Here is a 17,809-nt window from a genome sequence, read left to right as displayed (position 1 = left end):
TTTAGACAATTTTTTTGTCACGTTATAATAATTGACCGACACGATCATTTCGCTCTGTACGTGTCCTGCGCACAGAGCCAGACTGAACAGAGGAGCTCGGCATCACGGCTGAGTCACAAATAGACTTTTAACTTACAACTTTACTCTTAAATACAAAAGGGCAAGTCCACTGTCAGAATTTTAACAATTAAAACAAAACAGTTATTAGAATAAAACATTGAAATGTCAATTCCGATATGTTCATATACTCAAAACTGACGGGGCAACCTAAGGTGGACAAGTTAGCTCACCGTTTCTAGGTGACACGCCGTGTTTGTCGTGGAGCTGTGACATACAAACTGTTGTTTGCAAACTTTGCATTCGACCTTTTTTTCCATTATTATTTTCATGAAATGCTGCCATGCTGCAGATGTCTTTGACGTGGTGGACGAGGACTGACTTTAAATGAAACCCTCAAAATTAAATGTACATTCATCAAACCACCAGACACTGGCCTAGTATTCTTCAGTCTGTCTGTCTGTCTGTCTCTAGCGGGTCGGGCTAATCCAAAATAGCAAAAACAAGGGGGGTGTTCAAAGATAGATCTTTATTTGTGAAACAGGGGAGCTTTCGGTACTTTCCTCCTGATGAAATTAAAAAAGAATCGACCAATCAGAATTGTGGTCGAGCCAGAACGTATTGACTAATAAATCGACCAGTCGACCGGGAGATTACAGCCCTACTTGAGATTATATAGAATTGAGCATGAGAAGGGTCAAATATGGTTTTTAAAATTGATACAATTAACATTGTGTGTTGGCTGTTAAAAAGTTATTGTGCAGCTGTATATGATACTTTGTCATTGAATAATTCCTGTTCATTGATTTAGGATTAGAAGAGAGTAAATACTGTTCAGTTAAGATACTGTATATAGATAAAAGATAAATACATGAATAAGACAGGTTAACAAGATGAATAAGATTTAATTTAAAAGAGATTCTATTGCTGCTCTGTGCAAAGTTGTATTTTTTTGTATGAGTGGATTCTGATGGCGAGCCAGAGCCTAGACTGGTGGATCGTGGAGCGGGACGCAAGTCTAAGCTTGGAGGGTGTGACGTCAGCGGAAGCTTCACTGTGTATTGGAAAGACAAACAACAATTTACATTCGCAGCCACACCTACGGTCAATTTAGAGTATCAATCAGCCTAGTCCCCTCTTGCATGGACTGTGAGTACCCGGAGAGAACCCACGTAGGCACAGGGAGAACATGCAAACTCCAATAACTGATTTATCGGCCAATTGAATTTTATTTTACATTTTTCATTCTAAAAAGTCAAAGTACCTGCTTTTGGTGGCTTAAATATAGTTCCAAACATTTTTTTCAAAGATTTAAATTGAAGGGCAACACCCACTGTCATCTCAGTAAACATAAAGAAGTCTCTTTGACAGTGTCAACATTTACAAAGTCATTTATTAAGGTTAAATTCATGGTAAGGCTTTTATTGGTGTGCATTACGTTGCCACAGTGTCCAATTTAGACGTCAGTAAGTGTATACACTTACCTGCCTCCTACCCAGAGATATATCTCTGGATAACCAGCATCACAAAAGTCTCTGGTAAACATGATTTGAAATGTGCCTCAGGCCTCTGTGCCTCTAAATGTGCATTACACATTCCTCCATGAAGTTATAACTTTGACCAGAAATGCTTTTTCCTCCTTAATGCCATAAGTTAAAAAACACAGAAAGCGAGAAAGTGCCATCACAGGAGCTGTCTGTATGGAGTTAAAATCATGCCAATACCTCACAAACACACAAAAACATGTTTCACCCATGCCCAACGATTCACAAACAAAATCAGTGTGGTTTGCAAATACAAAACATTATTTACATGCATTTTGTTTTACGAAGAAGAAACGTACCTATCAAACAAACACTCAATGCTTCAGAAACAAACACAGCCTGTTTTTAAAAAAATTCCTTCTAGAACAAACTAAAATCTGTCCAGTGTGTGAGTTTGTTTGAGAATCATTTGGCTTAACTCCATATGTCTGCACCAGGACCAGAGAGCCAGCCGTAGCCACAGGACACCAATGCAGGACCCAGAGGAGAGATGAGGCAGACACCCCAAACCTCCACCAGGAACCTGTGAGAGGCCTGCAGCCACAGATGGCCACCACTCCCGGTAAAAACTACAATACGATTAAAAGCTAAGAACTAAAATAGAAAATATGATAATTTAAAATTAAGATAGGAAAGAATACATTTCATATATAAATACAAAATGAAGTCCTAAAATAAGTGACTGTCATGAGTAAAATAAATATTCATCAAAAGCTAAGCTAAAAAGGTGTGTCTTGAGCCTGCTCTTAAAAATGTGAACATTCTCTGCAGCCCTGAGGTCCTCTGGCAGCTGTTCCATAGATGAAGGTTGTAATACTGAAAAGACGCCTCACCATAAGTGTGTGTCCTGACTTTTAGAATGTCTAAAAGCCCACTGCAAGAGAAGCACAGGGTCCATGAGGGCTAATAAGGTAAAAGCAGTTCTGAAAGATAAAAAGGCCCAAGACCATTAAGACATTTAAAAACCTATTAAAGAACTTTAGAATTGATCCTAAAATACGTGGGGAGCCAATGCAGTGATTCTAAAACTGGTGTAATGTGGGCCCACCCCCAGTCTGAGTCAGGACATGTGCTGCTGAGTTTTGTAATAATTGTAGACCTGAAATATTCTTTATGGGAAGACCAGAGAGCAGGGCATTACAGTTGTCTATACGACTGGTGATAAAAGCATGCATTAGCGTCTCCATGTTGGCCCGAGAAAGAAAGGGGCGGACTCTGACTATTTTCTTTATATGATAAAATCCTTTTTTCATTATGTTCTTATTGTGTGGAATAATAGTTAACTTTGAGATGGTCTTTGTATATTTGAAAGTTAACTGTAATTTGACTTTTCCTCCATTTTCTCTCTGCTGCTCGGCATTTTCTTTTCAGTGTTTTGACTTCCTCAGTTCTCCATGGGGCTGTAGACTTATGGCGCTTTCACACTGGCCACGAGCCTGTCTTTTTTGCAGCTCAGTCTGAGTATTCAGACAGAGTGTGGTGAGGTTGGGGTTTTAGCCCAGCAATTTTCCTCCTCCCAGGGTACACTTATTGCTGCCTCCATTGCTATGTAAATCCAAGCCATCAATGTGCTGGCTCAGCGTGAGGTGGGTGGAGGTGTCAATGATGACGCAAACTCGCAAACATTACATTCGTCGGTTCTCCCGCATCAGACACCTCAAAGAATATCAACACTGACGCTGCTGGCAGCCAGAGCGGCGAGCTGCTGTTTTGAAACTTAGACTGTCACGGGGCTAAATATTCTTCCAACGCATTGTCACTACTGCAAGATGAGCGCCTGAGGAGCTGCTGAGATCTGGGTGTTGCTAACATCACTGGCGAGAGTGGATAACCTCCTCACGGGACAGTGAAGGACGGCTTGTTGTAGGAAAAGGTCACGGAGGAGCTTGGTCAATGTGGACATCACTGGATGAGGGAACGTCACCAGCAAGTTGAAAAACTTACGAAAAAAGTACCTCCTCCTTGTCCCCTGAAATGAAAGCCCAGAGTTTGTTGAGCTGCCAGCAGTCAGTGTTCGGCTGTACAGTACTACATCGCACAGGAGTTGAGCACCTAATAGGTATTAGTGTTGAGGGGCCAAAACTGGAGGACTATGATGCCAGGGAGGATGTGAAGCAGTGGTTCTCCCACAGGAAGGGGACCAGAGGCAGAGTTTTTCTTTAACAGTGATGTGCCCAGGGTTATACCACATATTGTTAAAAAAACACACGCAAACTTCTGCCTTTCTTCTTGTAGCTCTATGCCACTTTCCAGTCTGCACACAAGAGTGAATCTGTCCAGGGTGAGAACAGCCATGCCTTTTTCAGCCATGTCTCCCTTTAAGCACATGAGGCTACTCTTCCTGTACTCACGCTGCATCCTTGTCAGCGCCGACGGCTCATCCATCTTGTTGAAAGCATGGTTTATATGTCCGTTTTCTCCCCCAGCATTTAGCTCGGGCTGGCTAGAATAGGGGCCACCTTGGATTTTAGGTGGGGAAATAATTGGGGCGTCATTTTCCAGCAGCGATCATATTGCTGGAGATACAGTTAGTTAACCAGAGCAGTAGATTTTCCATCTTCCTTTGCATTTAACCAGTCATTTTAAAGCAAAGCATATGGATAGTTTCAACTACCAATGAAATAATTACATTACTCAAGGTAACCAAGGAGTTTTAGCCAATCAGAGGCAGAGCAGGGGGGCCCCTAAACCAGCCAGACTAACGTTTTCACAGATAGCAGTGGTGCCACCTACCTTTTCAGTTGGTAGCACCACCGCAAATTAGGTAGCGCCGCCTTTTTCTTTGTATAACGTGGTATTAATACATGCAGACCATAGTTTTGCCTTGATGTAAAGATTGACAATGACCCAAACTTGATATTTGCAAAATATTTTAATCTGCAATTTCATTGCCTTCTATTTGTATAACTTTTTACTGCTGCATAGACAACATTCTTAACTAAATTAAAAAGTGCGTCATGTATTCAATTCCACTTAAAGTAGCAGCAGCATTAATTCAGTGTAATTCAGATAAACTTAAAGTAAGTGCAGGATTCATTTACTCCCTGCAATTCATCTCATTCGAGGGGCCAGCTCTTATTGTTGGGCCTCTGGTCCTCTTCCCGTGGGAGACCCACTGCTTAACATCCTCCCTGGCATCATAGTCCTCCAGTTTTGGCCTCTCAACACTAATACCTGTTAGTTCCTCAACAGCATTAGTATGCAGGCTTGCCCTAACATCTGATGCTGGGCGATGGGCGCTTTCGGGTGATGCAGCAGTCCCTGCATGTCTTGTGCCTTTAACTTTCGTGGTGCAATTTAATGCCTCAATCTTAAACCGTGTCGACCCTAAAACAAATTGTGCTTTGCCTGCAATTCACAGGCCACATTTCCTGCAGTACTCACACATCCATGGCTTGTCCCTCGTATCGTAACCACGGGAACTGCACCAGCCATTTTTACTGAAAAGCATACTTTTTCCTTTTCCCTACCGTCGCTTTCAACCCGCCACTATCCTCTTCACTCTCGTAATTGGAGATTCTCATTGGTTCTTCTCCACCTTCCTCATCACGTAACCCACCTCCAGCTACCTCATCTGTCTCCTCTGCAACATTTCTTTTCTCGTAAAAAAATCCATTAGAGACCACTTCATGTGTGCTGCTATGCTGCTTGTTTTTTTGTGTTGCGGGGTTGATGAGTGAGCGCGCCGCATGTGAATTTGGTGCACCTGATCAGACCGGTGCAGACAGACGGGCAGAGAGAGAGGGGAGAGGGGCCTCAACGGACTGAGCCAGAAAGTAATATTGTATCATCAACTGCAACAACCATTAATGCACTAACACAGCCGCCCGTGCCTTGTGGCGAAGGCAGGGAGGGATTTATTTTTTCATTTTTTTATTTCTCTCCTCGGCAAGTCACACTGGTGCAACCTCGTTAAATTTTAACTTGCACCTTAAAGAAATTAGGTCGCATATGCGACCTAATAGGTATCACTCTGGAGCCCTGCCCTAAACAGGTTTTCACAGGCGCATGACACTTGGGTTGATTGACGTTTTTACCAGATGTGACTGAGCATGTGTAACTCACATGGTGCTAGCTGGTGTCAAAAAATTAGGAAGCCAGGTGCCAAGTTCCAGAAAACTAATGTATGGAAGCAGTGGAAATAATTTCTTGGTTCATCATGCTTCAGACATGGGTCACAAAGCTTCTGTCCGTGCACTCTCCCACACCGGGAGCAACGGCGACATGTTTGCGAACCGAAAATACGAGTATGGGCATTTGCAGTTGAACATGATCTCTCATTCACAATGGCCCAGCCACTTGTGGATCTGTGCAAGGACATTGCGGGAGACATAAATGAAACTGTGTACTGAGATGTGTCAGATTTTGTATTTAATTCATAGCCCCCCCCCCCCCCCCCCCCAAAGAAAAAAACACCAGGCATAGGATTTTTCCCTGATTCAAGCCATGAAATGGAAGTTGTCAATAAAGTTCACCTTGTGTAGGGGACATACAGTAGTGTTCAGCCACCTGTTCAGTGCCAGCTGTATGCTGAAACAGTATATTTCAATATATTTGGAGCTTAGCGATTGTAGCAGTTCATCTTTTAGTGCCTCTTTCTGCCCCTTAGTGATATAATTTCCTTCAACATGTATAAACAATCTTATTCACTGTTTTGTGGGCAGACAATATTTCTGGGATTTTTTTCTATTACGCGATGAATCATGTCATCAGGGAAACAGAATATTTTGGTCTTACCATCCGGATTGATGTTTGTTACTGTAGCATCACCAGTGATAAGTGTTCTTGGTTCATTCGTGCCATTTGTCAACTGTTTATTGCCATCATGTTGAGGCCTACTGTTATCATGTCCTCTGCCTACATCATGGCAGGAAAATATTCTCTAGTGGTAAAGACATCAGTGCTGGGGGGGGGGGGGGGGGTTGTTTTTGCTCTTTCTGTGCTCTTTGGTACAGTCCACTCATTAGCATTGGGTGTTGAAGTTAGCCTCTGTCGGCTAGATGATAACAGGGGACACTCATTAGTACTTTCTGTTGTTTTGGGTGCTTTGTTTGCTTCTATTTTTCTCTTTCGGTTTTGCTCCAAGCTTGTACCAGCATTTGCCATTGCTTTTTGCGTCTTGTTTCTCTGGTGCATTCGCCAGTGCACTCTGACGTTGGGGCTAGCGATAGCTTAGCATCCTCATCTCGCGCAGAGCCAGACCTCTTTGGGGGCATTCTCACCCTCGGGGTCCATGGCATAGTCGCATCATTGTCATCCACATGAAATATCCTTGTCTCAAGCACTGCAATCTTCTTCAGATGTTGAGAGCAGTCTTTGCATGGGGGCATTATCTGCAAGTGTGGGGCTCACGACTTTTAGCCAGGGTAGGCTAGTCGAGGCTAAGCTAACAGGCTAAGAGCTAACAATTAACCTTCAACTAATTTGATTATTTTGGGAGTACAGTTTTAGTTGAATAACAAGTCTGCTGGCTGCAAGTGGAAGTAATGCATCATTTTTGTCTGCCCTGAGCTTGACCGTGAAAGGTACATATGTGATGCAGCTCATTCATGAAATGAACATTTGAAAATGTTGTTGAGTGTAGAGAATTTTTTCAGTTATTATCACTGTCAGTTAGGGAGGTAAATGACATCCAATGCATATTGTCTGCCACTCTTCATCCTCAAGTATAATATAATATTTAACTCCAGCTCCCATTTGTTTTTGATATGAAAAGTATTGTCTGGTGTATCCAGTAACAGATTCCCATATATTTGGGAAACATGCTTTTTTTAAGGTAGCTGATGTTTAATTCTATTAATAAAGTAGGATTCTATGTTTGTAGGAGCATTTTAAATTATATTCCAATCTTTCTGGCTTGTGATGTAATGCCTAATCTTAAAATAGCGGATCAAATCAGTTTGCGGTAAGAAGAATTTGTCTTCGAGATATGAGAATGGCTGTAAAACATTGTCACAAAACAACTGGTCAATAACCCATAGTTTTCTGCCAGCCTGTCGCTTAAAAATAATATCTGTTGTTGAGGGCGGGAAATCCAGATTTCCAGCAATCTGCGTAGCCCGTGAAAGGGCAGCTGTTCCTCTAATTCTCTTTTGGACTGTTGACCATACTTTTAAGGTGTGTTTCACCCATACATTTTTGATTTCCAATTTTTTCTGGGACTGCTCACACCTGTCAATGAATTCTGCTCTATGTTTACCCATCCCGACTCTACGTCATTGTTAATCCAGGCTACCACTGTTGTTAGTTGCACTGCCCAAAAATAATATTTTATATTGGGGAGGCTGAGTCCACCCCTATTCTTCCCAAGAGTGAGCATTTTAAGTCTCACTCTTGGACTACATCTCTATACTGGCCTTGGAATGTCTTGGGATCCTCGTTTGCACTTTTCAATTTTGAGGTTCTTGCTGAAGTTGCAACCCCTGCAAACTGATTTTGGATAAGCGTTGAAGATGTATGGATGGATGGCTAATTCAAAGTCTTGTAACCTTGGTTAACTTTAAACCATGAGTGTGTGACAAGTGTGTGACAAAGTATGACAAATTAGAGTAATAATAATAATACATTTTATTTTAGGCGCCTTTCAGGACACTCAAGGTCGCCGTACAAGGTTAAAAACAGGGCAAACAGTGCAAAACATAGCAAAACAGTGCAAAGCAAACAAGCAAAATTAAAAAAGCAACAATCATTTTGGAGTGGCATGTTGAAGGGCAAACGTGATCATGTTTCGCAAACTCTCTCCAATCATTTCAATGGTACTTTTGTCAGCAAGATTGCTCAAACAGTTTTGGCACACGTGTCCCAATCTTGGCACACAATTTGCTGTCTGTCATGTATATTATATTTTATATATTGTTGAGATGCACTAAAAAAGCTAAGGGAGGAGTATTACACCAAAATATGGACAGAATAAAGGAAGATTAAAGAAAAAATATAGACGTGTATGACAGGTAGCAAAATGGGCGCTGCAACATCTGTATCTTGTAGGCCCATAAATGGAGAGACATTTGAGTATGGTCAAGAATAGTTAAAAATCAGAGTTGAATCAGAACATGAAGTGAAGAGTCACGGCAACCTGTTCTCAGGCAATATAACCACTGCAATGACAGATTGATATTTGAAAAATACTAAAGCAAGCAAAGCATTTAAAAGTGGAAATTCAATAGATTGGAAACATCCTTGGAATCCATGATGTGATTTAAATGATGAACCTGGCTGATTCTGTACATCCTCTATGGCTCCCGTCCTCTACCATGTAACTGGCTTTACAACAATGGTACAGTTTCCATGGCTGCTAGAGCATGTTAAGCTTTCGGTTAACCGTGAAAAAAGTAGGTAGAAGGAAGGGAATGAATCCCAGCCATGATTTATTCGACAAAATGAGAGAGGAAATGTGGACATTGTTTCTATAATCTAGGAGGAAGCAAGTCAGTAATTCAGTGGATTTTTTTAATGCTGAAATTCAAATTGGTTGATAAAAACATCTGAAGGCAGCACAGTCAGAAGGTGCCAGATCAAACTAACGTTCTATTCACAGTTTCTCTGCCGGCACTGTTTCATCGGTGCTCTGCTGAGAAAAATTGTCCCCCTCTTGATTCATTAACAAACTTCTGACATTGAGCATCTGAATAGACAAAGAGAGAGGAATATTCCTACAGCTAAGGCAGTACTGGTTTGACATAAGTCACTATATTTACAATGGAACACCATAGCAGTAAACTTACATTACTAGACACAAATGTGTTTCAGTCTTTAATTTGGAACACTTTGTTCGTTTATCTACCAATATTTAGTGCTTCATGGTTGTGTTTATCTTTACTGTCAACATCCAAGGTCAGTAATCGGCCGGGATCTGAGTCTAGTCCAAGGCACCATCCTATCCGGATCCAGAACTGTGATGTAATTAGCATATCAGTTTTGTTGAGTCTTAGTCAATTCTGGCAGTTAACTGGCAACTCTTATCCCACCTGGCCTGTATCGTAGCCTACATGGCTGCCAATTTAGTGTATGGACAGTGCATCGGCTCTTGCTCATACAGTGTGGCTGTGATAGCAACAGAAAGTTATGAGAAAGACACACACAAGACGAAAGAGAGAACAGGGGTGAAGGAAAGACTGTGAGTGAGTAAAAGTAAAAGAACACGACATTGAATGGAACAAGTGGACAGTGAAATTGAACCTTTAAACAGGAATAGACAGACTGTATGTTTATCCTCACTGCTGGAAGCTCGAAGCCACTGTGTCTCATATGCTCTGAGTCTGTAGCACAAGTGAAAAGTGTGAAATAAAACTCCACTACAAAATAAACACTAAACTGTATTAGAGGAAAGTTGCACACACAAAAAAAACTTGAAATGAATGTAAGCAATGGAACAGAAATAAAGTGGTGGTTTAAAAGCTCTTTGGTTATTAAAATTGAGTTTTACTACAAAACTGGCTGAGGCTGTTAAGTTCTAAGATGGAGTTAACAAAAAGAGACAGGAGGAAAATCATGGGAAAAAACTGGAATAAGATCAATTACCTCTACTCACATAACGGCTCATAATGTAATAACTTAAATATAATAAAAGGTTCTCTTTTTCAGTCATTGCCCGATTTTCTGTCATGATACCCTGGTTGTTCTCCACACTCTGCACCCACCTATTTGTTGTTTTCTTGGTCTTTAGACTTAATTATTAGTTTACTTTCTGTTTATTTTCACAAAAATTCTATCACTCCAGCCTCCTCTTCTCTGCATTTGGTATTTGGTGTGATCACCAGCTGCCTCATGCACTCCAACACATCTCACGCACATATAGTCGATGAAGTTTTTGATTGAGGAATATTAATACACTCCCCCTCACTGGTTGTGTGGAGTTTCTGTTAGTGTCAGGAATTTTTAACACGCTGTCTTACATGAAATGCTTCTTGTGAGAGTGCAGCCCATGCATTTACTGGGGTGTTTTTTTTTCGACTATGAATTGTGTACAGATCCTTACAATATGGGTCCATGCTTCATTATGCTGAAGCCTAAGGTGAAGGTAGCAGAGGAATTGCATGACGAAGGGGCATCCGAACCTCATCACTGTATCTCTTACATTCAAATTGCCATCAACAAAATAAACATATATGCTGTCCATAGCTTATTTATACCCATTATCATAACCCCAAAGGCTGTGTGTGTTTCCTGCTGGTGCTCTAGTTTCCCCCACCATCAAAAAACATAATCACTCCTCACTCAATTGCAACTCCTTACTGCTTCGTAGAGGATGGGTTAAATGCAGAGGACGGATATTACTGTTATAATAAAGACTCTTCTCTAAAACATATTTCATAAGCTAAAAGTAACCTCTGTGATTTTTACATGACATCATCAGATAAACAACAGTAAAAGAACACACAGTAAAGAAATCCGCTGTAAAGGAGTCTGTCTAACTGCCTCTCCACCTTTTTTGTCCCATTTGCACAACTGGCGGTGAAATTGATTCACAATCATTTACCCTTTTTAGACACAGAATGTGCCAAATTTGCAGCCTGGTAGAGGCGGGAAATTTGCCGTCTTGTCTGTGTGAACCGTAATATTCCTCTTTCCAAAAAAGCCGCCACTTGTGTGGGCTTATACGTGACATGATGTGCAGCAAGATTTTGAGCGTGAACGGTGACATACAACATATACATCAGGAGAATATTCAGCCCCGTGACAGTCTGGTAAACCTCGTAGTGTTCCCAGTCCAACCTCCCTCTGCCCCTGCTGCTGTTGTGATCACAGACCTGGTGGTACTTTTTTCTTAAGTTTTTCAACTTGCTGGTGACCTGTTTCTTCATCCAGGGATAGCCACATCGACCAAGCTCCTCCGCAACCTTTTCATACAACAAGCCATCCTTCACAGTCCCTGTGAGGTGGTTATCCACCGTCCTCTCTCCAGTAATGGTTAGCAGCTCCCTGATCTCAGCAGGTCCCCGGTTGTTAATCTTGCTGAAGTGACGATGTGTCTAAAGAATATTTAGCCCCATAACTGTCTGTAAGTTTCAGAACAGCAGTTAGCCGCTCTGGCTGCTAGCAGCGTGTGTGTTGACATTCTCTAAGATGTTTTGATGCGGAAGAACCGGCGAGCGTTATATTTGCAAGTTTGAGTCGTCATCGACACCTCTGCCCAACTTACACTGAGCCGGCACATTAATGGCTTGGATTCACATAGCAGTGGAGACAGCAATAAATGTACCCTCAGAAGAGGAATATCGCCAGGCCAAAAGTGACCCCCAATTTGCTGCACTCAGTCTGAAACCTCGGACCGAGCTGCAAAAATGACAGGTGAAATAGCGGCTTGGTGGCTAGTATTGCTTCCTAACTGGACAGATTGATATCCCACTATTACACTGTAATGGTTGTGTTCCCTTTTAACTGTGTATTTTTTTTTAAATCTCTTGTGCAGTAACCTGATAATGTGCATCTGTTTTAACTTTCAAAATTTTTGAACTCTCAGGAGAACTGTGAACATTATGCTACTCCTGTGAAATTATCAGATATATTGCCCAGGCAACCAGATGATACTTTAACTTAAAAGCTGATGGCTTGTTACATTAGATTTGTATACTATCATACCTTTCAATCACTAATGTCGATGTCAGTTGTTTCCTAGATTATTTAATAACCAGCATTCATGTGTTAATAGGATTGACAGGAATGAGTGTGAACAAACTAACTGTACAACGATCAGTTTCACTTTTGTGACGAAGAGATCAAATATCAAGTTAATTGATATTAAAGAAATTATAGCCTATTTTCACTTGAAACAAGTTGAAAAATGTCAGGAGTTCTTTAGTCCATCCGCAAAACATTGTAGTTTCATGAAGCAGAAGCATGTAAGTAACATGCGCTGTCTCTTAATGACCTTTGAAGTGTGGTTGGATTCTCTGCACATTGTCTCCAGTCTCTTCTTGAATTCTCTTACCCACTTTTTCCCATAACACCATGACCCCATAACATTTTCCACGGGAACAGTTTTTTGTATTTTAGTCATGTTCAGTCCCACATCTTAGTCAAAAGATCAAATATTCACAGCTGAGCTTGTGATTTTGTTATTATCGGTCAATGGGTCACTATATGCAAAATCACAGGCTCAGCTGTGAATATGTGATCTTTTGACTAAGATGTGTTTATGCTAATGGTATATAAACATCAAGTTGTTGAAAGACATTGATGTTGAACTTTGTTCCAACCTGTGGTGGCAAGGTACATATCTAAAAGATGAAGACAAGGTAAGAGAAAGAGAGCCGGCAACAAGAAAGAGCAGAGTCATGTTTTACCTGGCTTTAGTGCTTTTCCTGCATTGTTTCCATAGCAACAGTGGTTCTCTGTAATTGTGCATGCTGTGCTTGTGTGCGACAAGGGATGTAATCCTGCCTGTCACCAACACAGTTTGGAGCTCACTACCCAGCAGCTGGTTGCCATCAGACTAGCCAGCCACATTTGCACTATGAAAAATACATCTTTTTTTTCATTGCTAACTAAATACATTATTTTCATGAGTTATGTCAAGATATATGGCCATTGTTTACAGTTAAACATCATGTAGGATTTCTCATAAGGATACAGTAAGAGAACAAAGCACATACAAATATCTCTGGGCTGTTGCATGAAAGCATCATCCAGGATCAGTCGAAGGAAGACGACTTTATTGTAATCAATATCCTGGCTTCCTCTGTGGCACTTTTTCTTAGCCAGGATGAGATTTTGTTAGCGCTATCATTTTACTTTTTACTTCTGTTTTCCTGGAGATAAGGAAAGATGACACAAAAATAGAATTAAAATATATACCTTTATTTCAGGATGTCTCCTGTCAAATGAATTTATCAGAATGCATCTCTTACAAAGCTGCCCAAAATATTGACTTCTCAAAAAAGTGCTCTTGTGGCTCAACTTGCCTCAGGTTAGGGGTAAGTTGAACCAAGTCAGTGGATAAGTTGAGCCATCTGGGGCTTAACTGACCACCTGAGTTTTAAAATGTTTTAACAGTTTTGAACTTGTGAGAACAAACCACCAGTTAGTTTCAAAACCATTTAATCAAAACAACTATTCACTATTCCAACTGTCAAGGTTGCAGGGGAATATGAACTGTTGCTTCCTCCTTGCAGTTCCTCCAGCCTTTTGAGGTTGAGGTAGCTTCTTCAGTTCCTGAATTTATGGTGACATGACGGAACATTTGTACGGTTACCTAGATACAAGGGGTGGGTCAACTTACCCACTGGCTCATCTTACCTCACTCTCCCCTATGTACAAACAGTTAAACTGATCTGTTAACCAGACTGACATCAGAGATCAAAGTCAGAAATCTGGGGTCAAAGTGAAACTCTAAGAAAAAATTAATCAATAAGTGATTTTGTCATCACATAGCCCATGGACCCCATTTCACATAATGTATGTCAAATTGTAGAAAACTGCATTATTGCTACTACCTTTTTTTTGTGGGGAAGAACCCCAATGATCTTCACTGTAAACGTTTGTTCACACCAAATGTGACATGAATAAATTCTCTTCGCGGGGGAAAAGTTTGCGCGAATGACCCAAAGAAAAATGAATGACGCAGCGGTCAAAACTGCGTGAGTATAGCGAGGCGAAAATTTGTATCGCGTTTGGTGTGAACACACCTTAACAGCATCAACATGCAGATCTAAGAAGACTGGATGACACTGATTGAGGTCAAAGTCAGAGATTATGTACTATATTCATTTATTGTTCTGTATGTGCTCCTGGTGCATTTCTTTCTTAAGTGTAGTAGTTGAAAGTTTGGCATATGTTTAACTTGTAGTCCATCCTTCTTTATTGTAGCAGTGTCCTAAGATGACTGAAGTAGAACCTGTATTGGACTTTGCTTCTTCTGGGCGTTCAGGGAGGAGAAATGCACTGCCAGACATCTTGGGCTCTCCGGCAGGTGTAAACCCTGATGACCTGCCTCTTAAACTGGCTGAACTTTCCCTCAAAGGTAAAGTACAACATGTCTTCTCTTTAATTTTCAAAATACTCAGCACAAGGCAGATTGAATTTATAAAAAACTGAATTTTTTTGCAGAGGCTGCAATCTGACAAATTTCTCACATTCTCAGAGGTGTTTTGGTAAATTTTGAGTCCTCTGGTTTAAGAGAGGTTGGCTGAGAGGGACAAATTTCCTGAAAGATATGTGTAGGATCTTTTGACATCCAGTGCACAAGATTCAAATTGCAACGGCTCATCTCTCCTGCAAGAGACCCTTTGGTGGCCTAAAAAAATTACTTATGCTTTTGTCAAAACATAGATGCGAAAACTCCGCACAATACACTGTTGGCCAAAACCAGCAACTGGTTTATCAAAAAAAGTAACTTACTATTGATGGCCATCCAAAATGTCTTTGTTCGTCTACAATTACCCAATTAATCTTTTACAAGAATGCAGCAACAAACAGTGATGTCACCTTTGTTGTGGTGGAAATAGGTGGATAAGAGGAATCAGAGGATTGAGACACAGGTGTCAGATGGGGAATGTCTTTATTCACAGCGATGACCCGACTAACAACTCAGACAGAGATATATACCAGGGTTACAGAACGTGAAGACAGGCTGTGCGTATATGTGTTCGTGTGGCGTGATGGTTTCATCCTGTTTACCAGAATTTAGGCTATCTTAAATACCAGAAGAGTACGGGACATGTCCTACTCTCACTTCATTGGATTTCACCAAATGTGACTGGTGTTTCCACACTGTGTGTGTCTGTGTGGTGTACCTGGCTCCTTTCCCAACTTTCCAGATGTCTCATGTTTTGTTGGGTGAGCTGACATGCTTGGCACTGGTACAGGTCATAGCGATCTGGCACTCACTTGTGGTCATAGTAAATTAATTCTCATTCTCCGACACCTGAATACAGCAACTCCCTGGTCACATTGGTCCCCATCTATCAATCATGTATAGAAACAGATGCAGGTTTGACATAGGAATCATCTTATGACCTGACTCGTTTAAGCAGTCATACCTAGCCACAACGTATGAATGACCTGGCATCAATCAATGCAGTAGCTGAAACAATGGATGGTCTATTTTGGACACCAAAAGATATTGTTATTTTTTTACAGATACCGCCTTTGGAAGCCTCACCTCTTAAGCTTATGACACGGAATTCATATGAATTCATATAATTCATATTCATGAAAAGAGGAACCTCTCTGACCCGGAGATTGAAACCTTTACATCAACTGATCAACTAAACCAACTGTTTTTATCATACAGCCTGAAAAGTGAAATGAAAGGACAAATGCTGTTCGGTTTGAAGACAGTGCTATAGACTACAGGGTGCCATCATGAACTGAACACCAACTAATGTTTTAATATTTAATGACTACTGATGCTTGTCATTGATAGATAATTATTTGATCATGGGGATGTAACAAAATCAGTGAAAATACCTGATGATATTTATTGCAACGTCCCACAGTTTGGATGTCCTACTTTTCAGATATATACTGTATAATTACACAAGTACCAACTTTTATTTTTATGCTATGTCCTTGTGAACCAATCAATGTAAACAACTTCAAGATCTGACCACAGCAACACCTTCAATTAAGACATTTATTAGTTAATTTCCTATCAAAAAATCTATGATGATAATTATTCTAATCACTCTACAGCAAAGGCTCTTAAAGTGGGGGGCACGATGTCACGGACGAAGGAACATGCACCGTGGACCTGTCACTGGTTAATGAAAGCTCTCTCTGTGGCGAAAATGCAAGGGGCTGGAGTGACACAAACAAAAAAATAAGCTTAGACAGGTTTGTTTACTGATCCATCATTTAAAACAGAGCATTATCATTTGAATACCAGTTGCACCTACAACTCTGACGTGAAGGCACATATTGTTCTGCAGTTACTGTCCTCAACAAGCAACAGGTGGTGCTATGAGCCCCTCCACCATCCCAAAGCACTCACAGGTGGTCAGTCTCACAGTCGGCTCTTGGCAAAGTCCCAGCTGCAGTCAGAGCAAAGAAGAGACCCACACCACTCTGCATCCAGGCTGAAAATGAATTGCATGTGTGCAAACTTAAAAAGTTGGATGTAAATGTAAATGTTTCTTCACAGTTGCGCTAAAATAAATCATTGCATATAATTCCTTACCTGAGACAACACCCTGCAGTTTGTGCGATCTTTCATTTCGATCGTTCAAAGTCATTGCCTATCATAGTCATTCATAATCTTTGCTTTAGAAACATAAGTCTTTTTAAAGACTCACTCCTTCTTTACAGATTACCATCCTGCAATTGCAGTTGGCTTATTTGTTATCAAAGAAATAATTTGCTCCTTGCGCATGTTACGCTACGAGTGGCAGCAGTGTAACGACGCTCCTGTTTGCCTACTTTTTTTTTTTTTAAATCCTTTTTCTTTTCATTTTTGGTCAATCTAAGTGTCTACAATGTGCTTTTCTATGTCAGTCAACGTGAATTACACCAGGAATAAGCTACTTGAACTACGTGTTGAAGCCAGATATTGTGTTAAAGACGAGATACTGGCTGAGATGCTCAAACATTTCCAGGCCACGAGAGCCGGATGAATAAACAAAGAGAAGAGAAGATGAAAATGGACCTACAAGCTGTTCCTGAAATTGATTGTCATGGGAAATATTAATTTTTTCTTGACCAAGTGTGATGAGTTGGAAGGACCAGGCAGTCTACCGCGAATGCAGTATTCTTTACTTTTTTAGAAAGCTGGCTTCACGACGATAATGGGGATCAGGTCATGCAGATCTCCGATTTCAGCGGACAGAGACTGTAAAACCACGGGGAAAAGTAAGGAGAGGTGGTTTTACAGTGATTTTACGGATTCTCTATGTGAGCAATCAGTGACGCAACCCTGGACACATCACTGTGAAAGAGAGGATCTGCTGCCAGGATGCTGAACTACTGGTGGTCAGACTCAGACTGTACTACCTGCCGCGTGAATTCACACACACAATCGTATTGTTGTTAATGTGCAGCCACGCACGCTACCTACTGCTGTGTGTGACATCATCCACGAGACTGATGCGGCAATTTCTTGGAATTTCAACCATGTCAGCCAAGTGTCACATCTAACTGGCTTTTTGCAGTACATTGACTGTTGAGAATAAGACTCTAGACCTACTGTATGCCAATGTCAAAGAGGCATCCATGGCTACAGCTCTCCCACCCCTCAGTGGGAATTCGTAAATGTGATCACAACCTGGTCCTAT

At 41.0% G+C, this 17,809-nt stretch overlaps 1 long non-coding RNA gene across 1 annotated transcript in view; it reads left to right on the top strand.

The window, feature by feature from the left end:
• LOC147241045 (uncharacterized) overlaps positions 1-17,809 on the top strand; it is a 40,374-nt gene that overhangs the window by 6,109 nt on the left and 16,456 nt on the right. The window contains exons 2-3 of the long non-coding RNA XR_015111382.1: positions 2,039-2,163; positions 14,409-14,562. This is a non-coding gene — a long non-coding RNA (uncharacterized LOC147241045). The remainder of the gene's footprint in view (positions 1-2,038; positions 2,164-14,408; positions 14,563-17,809) is intronic.

The sequence above is a fragment of the Aulostomus chinensis genome, chromosome 22 (assembly GCF_037954235.1).
Source record: "Aulostomus chinensis isolate RoL2024-O1b breed Wild chromosome 22, RoL_Achi_v1.0, whole genome shotgun sequence".
NCBI lineage: Eukaryota > Metazoa > Chordata > Actinopteri > Syngnathiformes > Aulostomidae > Aulostomus > Aulostomus chinensis.
The sequence above is the reverse complement of the archived record's forward strand: the minus strand, read 5'-3'. Positions and strand labels throughout refer to the sequence as shown.